Below are 7721 nucleotides of genomic sequence, written 5' to 3' on the forward strand. Positions count from 1 at the left end.
TAAAGTAACATCATAATCAAACTGCTTCAAGTCAGTGACAAAAATTAAAAACAGCCAAACATTCAAGCAAAGCAGTATAAAAAAAAAAAAAAAAAAAAAAAAAACACAGGAGAAAAAAGAACCCACAATGAAGGGAAAAGTCAATTCATCAAAACAGCCACAAAATAACACAGATGAAAAAAGGAGTAATAAGGACATTTAAACATTTGCAACTGTATCCCATATGTTCGAAAAGCTAAAGGAAAGTTACGAGTCCTAGAAGATATTAAAAATAAATAAATTGAACTTCTAGCAACGAAAATTACAATGTCTGAAATGAGAAATGCACTCAATGAGTTTAATGGCAGATTAGATCATTCAGAAGGAAAGATTAATAAAATTGAAGACATCGCAGTAGAAATGACCCAAAAAATGAAAGTCAAAAGAAAAAAAATGAATACAGCATCAGTAAGACAATTTTTGAGACAATTTTAAGTGGCTTAAGTATAATTAGAGTCCTCAAAGGAAAAGAGCCACAAGAGAACTGCAAAAGTAGAACCAATGCACAAAAAAACATGAAAAAACTATACCAAGGTGCATTATAAAATGTTTAAAACCAATGATAAAGATAAAGTCTTTAAAGTACCTAGAGGAAGAAAGACATTATGAATAGAGGAACAAAGATAAGAATCACCATGGAGTTCTTGCCATAAACTACATAAGACAAAAGGCAGTCTTAAAAAAAAAGTTAGAATTCTATACCAAGGGAAAATATCTTTCAAAAACGAAAAAGTAAAAGACATGTTTAGACATACACAAGTTAAAAGAATTTCTCATCAGGAGACTTGCACTACAATAAATGTTAAAGATATTTATTTCTTCAGGAGGAAGGAAAATTATGCCATACAGAAATATGGATCAAACATAACTTATCAAGACATATTAAATTTTTTGAAAATATCAAAATCATTTTATGAATATATCAAATAGAATATAATATTTGTGGGATGCAGCTACAGCAGCATTAGAAGGAAATTTACATCACTAAACAAATGCCTGTTAGAAAAAGGAAGGTCTCGAATCAATTTCCTTACCTTTCATCCTTCAAAAACTAGAAAAAGCTCAGTGTAGAAAAAATGAAGTTCAATGTAGAAGAAAGAAAACAAAGATCAGAATAGAAATCAACGAGATAGAAAACAGAACAGAGAAAAATCAATGAAGTCAAAAGCTGTTTTTTTAGGTCAAGATCAATAGAATTGATAGACCTCTAACCAGATTACTCAGGAAAAAAACAGAGAGGCAAACATTACCCTGATACCAAAACCTGAAAGTCATACGATAAAACTAAAAACCAACACTCCTCATAAACACAGCTGAGAACATTCTTAAAATTTTAACAAATCAAATCCAACAATACAGTAGTAGGGTTATACATCATGATCAAGTGTAGTTTATCTAAGGATGTTTTATCATTTGAAAACCAATCAATGTAATTCATTATATTATCAGAACAAAAAAACTCATTGTTTCCATAGATAGAAAAAAAGCATTTGACAAAATCTCTGTAGAAGGAATAGAAGTGAACTTCCTAAAACTGATAAAATGCATCTATGAAAAACCGACAGGTAATATGCTTAATACTGAAAGACTGAGTGTTTTCCCCCTAGTATCAGGAACAAAGCAAGGATGCCCGCCTCATTATTTCTATTAAACACTGTACTGGAGGCCAGTTCAATAAGTCAAGAAAAAGAACTTAACGGTATTCAAAATAGAAAGGGACAAGTAAACCGTCTTTAGTTGAAGAAATCAAACAAAAAAAACTGAAACTTTTAAAGAATGAGTTAAGAAACAAAACTAAGTGATTTTAAGATTTCATTTAAAAAGAAAGCTACTTACTCAGCGCACACAGTTTTTCCCGCTGATGTATGTGCAGATACTAAAACTGATTGATTATTATCAACACACTGAATGGCTTCTCTTTGAAAAGCATCAAGAATAAATGGATATTCCTATAAAAACAAAATATTAAAATCTATAGGAAAACACATAGCCACACTAGAGCACACTTAAAATCAAAAGAGGCTATCCCAAAAGCATTCTAGGAGCATTCCTTCATGATTCTATTTAGTAAATATACCACTAGTGAAAATTAGAAAGAATAAAAAAACCTTCATCAAGATAGCACAGAAGTTAATTCTGCTGTCTAATCCTTCAATTAATAGATGGAAAATGTGTAGCAGAGTGCCCACCACAAAGCATGTTTTTAATAACAAAAAGGCAGTGTGTTTAATAATATGCTTTGTGTTTAATAGCATGTTTTTAATAACACGCTTTGTGGTAGGCACTGTGCAACACATTTTCCATATATTGTTATTAATCTTCACAACAACCTCTAAAATAAGGTATTATTTCCTTTCAGAGATGGGAACTCTGAGGCTCCGAAAAGTGAAGTCCCTCACTTAAGTTCATTCAGCAGGGGCAGAATAATACATCTATGAGACTTTAAGAGTTCACGCTTACGTCATCACACTGCCTTTTTTATTGAGGAAAAATTACCTGGAAAATTCAACCTTAAAAACCTGTTAACTTTTTAAGGTCCATCAGGACTTCAAAATTCATAATAAAAACATAGTTTGGGTTTCATTAAAAGCTTGTTAAACCCCTAAAACTATAGGCAAAACTGGTATACATGCAAAGGGTCAGAATCATTATTTTAATGTTTTAATATCTTATCACATGATGCCTGGTTTCCAGCATGGTTGTTTACTGATTTACTTCTCACTATATTTTCTCCAGTTGGCTTCTTCTTGCTACGTATACACTGAGAAGTATAAAAATACCATTTGAAGTTGTTTATTTTTTGATTTTTAAGGAAAAGAGAGTCTCACAAAACTGTACAAACTGTATCACCTAAAGCACAAACCTTTGCAGCTTTTCCAACCCGAGGTTTAAGTGGCAAATAATCTTCATCTGCAGGAAGTGCAACCTGATGTCAAAGCAAAAATAAATAAATAAATAATCACCAATTAAGAGTGTCTGATATCTTAGATATTGTAGATAACTGCCATTAAGAACAGGGCAAAAAGCTAAAGCTTCAACATTTAAAAATACCTCTTCTAAGTATTTGTCCAATGGTAATGTAATTGAAAGCTTATAAGTTTATCTCCCTGAAGAAGCTGTGTGTTTATTAAGGTCTAGGTTGAGGACCTATCTTAGCTATTTTTGTATTTTCCTTACCTTGTATACTCCCTGACATTAATGAATGCTCAAAAAACCTGAATGGACATAAAACGTAATGTCACCACATGAAAGAAAACTATGTGAAATAAAATGATACTCCCTATTCCCTGAAAGAGAAAATTAATTTTTCTTCAGTAAAGATTAAGATCTGGAGTTCAAAATATATCTAAATTCCCAAGACTTAAAAATTAATAATGACAATGTTTACATGTTTTAACTATACAGTAGGAATCTAACCAATTAGTGTACAAATAGTTCACAAGGTCAAAGTAAGGTATACACAGAATGCAGGAATCATTTCTAAGAGCAAAACCTCAAAAAATAAACATTAGATGAGATCAGCTGCTTCTAAAGTAAGAAATAAGGTTAACTGCTGAGAAAGTGAGAGGAGATGACAGAATGGCAGGCTTAAAGACAACTGTGGAGCACAGAAAGAGCTTTTGACCACATGAGAGCATTGTTTGTGTTTATTTTTTTTCTATCTTTTGTAAGCCCAGAGGATTGGATAGTGTCTAACGTAAGTCATGAATGGATAGTGTCTAACATAAATCTTGAATGAACAATCAAATGGGCATTACACCTGCCAAACTAAGTACTATTTCTAAAGAAACATAAAGGACCTTCAGTAGAAAAACAGGTATTTTAAAACATAAGGGGGGCCAGCCCCGTGGCTCACTCGGGAGAGTGCGGCGCTGGGAGCGCCGAGGCGGCAGGTTTGGATCCTATATACAGATGGCCGGTGCACTCACTGGCTGAGTGTGGTGCAGACCACACCGTGCCAAGGTTGTGATCTCCTTACTGGTTAAATAAATAAATAAAACCAAAAAAACCATAAGGTTCTATATCTATACCAAAAGCCATTTTTGTTAATTTGGGATTACTCTGCTTATTCAACAGACTTTTAATAAGATTCCCCAATTATCTTTAATAATAACTTGTTGTAAGATTTATATTGTAATGGTAAAAGGCTTACAAGAAGGAAATAGTATTACAGTTCCATTATGTCCCTTATGTGTATATATTCTCACTTATAAATGGATACCACAAGCTATCAGTAGCCACTATTTTATGCAGACTAAAGAAACTGCAATTTATCAGTCATTGGAGCAAGACATGAAATAGCAAGTAACCTGCAAAAATGAGACTACAACCTGACCTTACGTGTGAGAGAATGAACATGTACTACACACCTACTCTGTGGTGGATACTTTGTTCTCTTATACTAGTATAATCTTCACAACCACTCCACGAGGTAGGTAGATCCCATTATTCCAAATTTACAAATTAAAAAACCAATGTTTAAAGAGATTAAGAAATTTACCCAAGATTGTATGTAGTTAGGAAAAATACTGGGCCAGGATCTGAACCCAGGTTTGATTACAAAGCCCCAGCTCTTCCTCTAGACTATGTATACACCACAGAAACTACTTAATGTTTCCAAGGCCCTCAAGGCTAAACTGCTTGCTGATCATCATACTGAATGGTACAAAGAAAAAATCCCATCTATTATACTTAACTGTGTGACATTTGTGCTTACCTCATGTGTACACCCTTCAATGGTTTCAACTGACTGTACCTTGACTCTGGGCATTAGGTCTGCCAAACTAAAAAAAAAAATTGTTAAAGTTACATAAAAATAAATTATTTTTCTGTAATTAAATAATAAGCCTCCCATCTACATTGGTAAGGAAAATGATAATGCCCAATTATCAGTATTCCAAATCAGAAAACTCTGTCTATAAAGAATATTCAGAAATTTTTTTCACATTATGCAAATACATGCTGAGAATTCAGAATGGTCAGTTAACATCTTTTATTACAAATACAGAACAACAGACTGCCAAGTGGATTATTCAAAGAATTGTCAGCTTAGTTCCAATAACTATTTTGAATAAAAGGTCCCTCTCCAAAACACTGTTGCTACTTCAAAACACGAAGCTGGTTATAAAAACTATGACACAATACATAGTAAAAAATAAACTAACCTAATTCAAATGTTGTTATAATTTATAGAAGTGTTCCTTATTTTCATCAAAATCCTAATATACTCATCTGTGTTCTTGATTAGACTCTGAAAGTACACTACTGTGCATAAATTGAAGAAAAACGGATGTACTTCTATGCTAGATTCATTACTCTGTTATATTTCTGATATTTACTTTAAGTCAATAATCATTCTTAGGAGCTGGCCAGTTAGCTCAGTTGGTTAGAGAGCAGTGTTTTAACACCAAGGTAAAAGGTTCGGATCCCAGTACCAGCCAGCTGCTCTTTCCCCCAACCCCAAAGTCATACTTCGGGTAAAAACCAAAAGCTACAATGATAGTCAACAACAATTTTAAACTACCTATATTATTTTGTAACCTACTGCACTAGCTTGGGCAACGGTGCATCTTAAAAATTTTAGTGACACATCTATCATCATTTACAGTACATGAGCTATAACAACAGTTAACTGGTTAAAAAAAAAACCACAGAAAAGAGTAAACTCTTCATGATAGTGCCAGACTAGAATACAGCGCACAAGAAGGGAGAAGAAAGTTGTAAATATCATCACAGGAGGAAAACAGGTCAACCAAAAATATTGGCATCAACTTCTATAAACTTCCAGCTTTCAAAATCAGAAAAATACCAGCTATTTTAGCCACAAATATCTATGGATCTCCCTTATTGACAAGGAGCCTTGAGATTCACAGCCATTCTACTGCTACATGCAATAGTGAAAAATCTAGTTCCTTCCACTGGGTCAGTTTTATTCTTTTCTTTTATTCCACTCTTCCAGTGATCCTCCTCTTGGGACATTAACAAATAAAGAAAAGCTTTCTTTTCTTCTTTTTAAAAAAATCAGGTTTCAATATTCTTTCTCAAAATTGGGTTCTAAAGTATTAGAAGGTAAGTCTTTTCTATATAATCTTCCAGCTCTCCAAACTTAGATAAGTATTCTATACTTCCAAGCTTGTATGAATGTATATTTGTCTTCATTTCTCTAAATATTTTGCAAATATTTTTATAAAACATCAACATATGAGCAATTTTCAAAATGTCATGCAACCACCTAAATTAAGAGTTACTAACATTTATGACTATGGAAATATTACCTTAAGTCTTCATTTATTGACTCTTCTATCCTGGGCTTCTTTCCAAAAATGGGTTCATCTGTGCCTTCAAAATCTGAATCTCTCTTGTTTTTTCCACTGTTAGTTGATTCTGATTGTAATGTGCCATCAAAACATTTCCTGAAAGTAAATGGTTAAGAATGAATTCTGCAGAATCAGTTCTTACTTTAAGGGTGATGCTTGGGAATGGAAAAAACATTCTTAACCACAACAAAAATCCAAGAGTGACCAAGAGTGACAAATCAGATTACATTAAATGTTTTTGAATGGCAAAAATCAACAATGGAAAAATATTTGCAATTTACATCAGAGGAATAACATCCCTATTATATAAAGGGCTCCTAAATATTGAGAAGAAAAAGGCCAGCTATCCATTTTTTACAAAGATATGAATAGTTCACAAAGAAAGAAAAACAAACGGCCTCTGAACATAAGAGATGATGCTTTGCTTCATTCCTATAAATTAACACTGGTTGAAACACAATTCCCACCTATCAGACTAAAATCCAAGTTCAATACACTCTGGATGAGGCCAGAAAGCACGCTTACACGTTACTGTTTTTTATCAACCTACTACTGCTACTGTAACAAATTACCACAAACTCAGTGCCTTAAAACAAGACAAATTTACTGTCTTACAGTTCTGTAGGCTAGAAGTGAAAATAGGTCTCACTGGACTAAGATCAAGGTGCTGTGCTGGTAGGACTTTGCTCCTTTCTGAAGGCTCTAGGGGAGAATCCACTTCCTTGTCTTTTCCCACTTTTAGAGGTCACCTACATTCTTTAGTTCATGACCTCTTTCCTTCATCTTCAAAGTCAGCTGAGTTCTTCTCATGTTGCCATCTCTCTGGTTCTACCTCTTCTGCCTCCCTCTGTCACGTTTAAGGAGTCTTGTGATTACATTGGGCCCACCTGAATAATCAGAATTCTCTCTCCATTTCTAGGTCAACTGATTAGCAACCTTAATTCCACCTGTGACATTAATTCTCCTTTGCCATATAACCTAACATTTTCAAAGGTTATAAGGATAGGGACATAGACATCACTGGGAGGCCATCATTCTGCCTATCACACTGTTGAAAACACAAAATGGTACATCTCCTATGGAGAGGAATTTGGCAACACCTAGCAAAATCACATACTTAATTACCCTTTGACCTAGTAATTCCACTTCTAGGAATCTGTCCCAAAGGTAAAATGGCAAATAATAACCAAAAAACAGATGGACATGTACAAGGCTATTCATCACTGTATCATTTGTAATAGCAAAAGACTGAAAATAATACAATGTCTGTTACAAGAACACAAATTGAATCAATCCACACAATGCAGCTAATGCAGACTGAATGTATCCAACTATGCAGCTAAAAAAAAAAAAAAAAAAAAGAAA

At 33.5% G+C, this 7721-nt stretch overlaps 1 long non-coding RNA gene across 1 annotated transcript; it reads right to left on the reverse strand.

The window, feature by feature from the left end:
• Window positions 1–1885: 1885 nt before the first annotated feature.
• LOC103583823 lies at window positions 1886–6446 on the reverse strand. The gene is made up of 4 exons (XR_549901.1): window positions 6315–6446; window positions 4757–4823; window positions 2903–2965; window positions 1886–1988 (listed from the first exon to the last, which is right to left on the reverse strand). It is a non-coding gene; the product is annotated as an uncharacterized LOC103583823 (long non-coding RNA).
• Between the last annotated feature and the right edge of the window lie 1275 nt (window positions 6447–7721).

This window comes from Galeopterus variegatus, unplaced genomic scaffold (assembly GCF_000696425.1).
Source record: "Galeopterus variegatus unplaced genomic scaffold, G_variegatus-3.0.2 Scaffold28903, whole genome shotgun sequence".
NCBI lineage: Eukaryota > Metazoa > Chordata > Mammalia > Dermoptera > Cynocephalidae > Galeopterus > Galeopterus variegatus.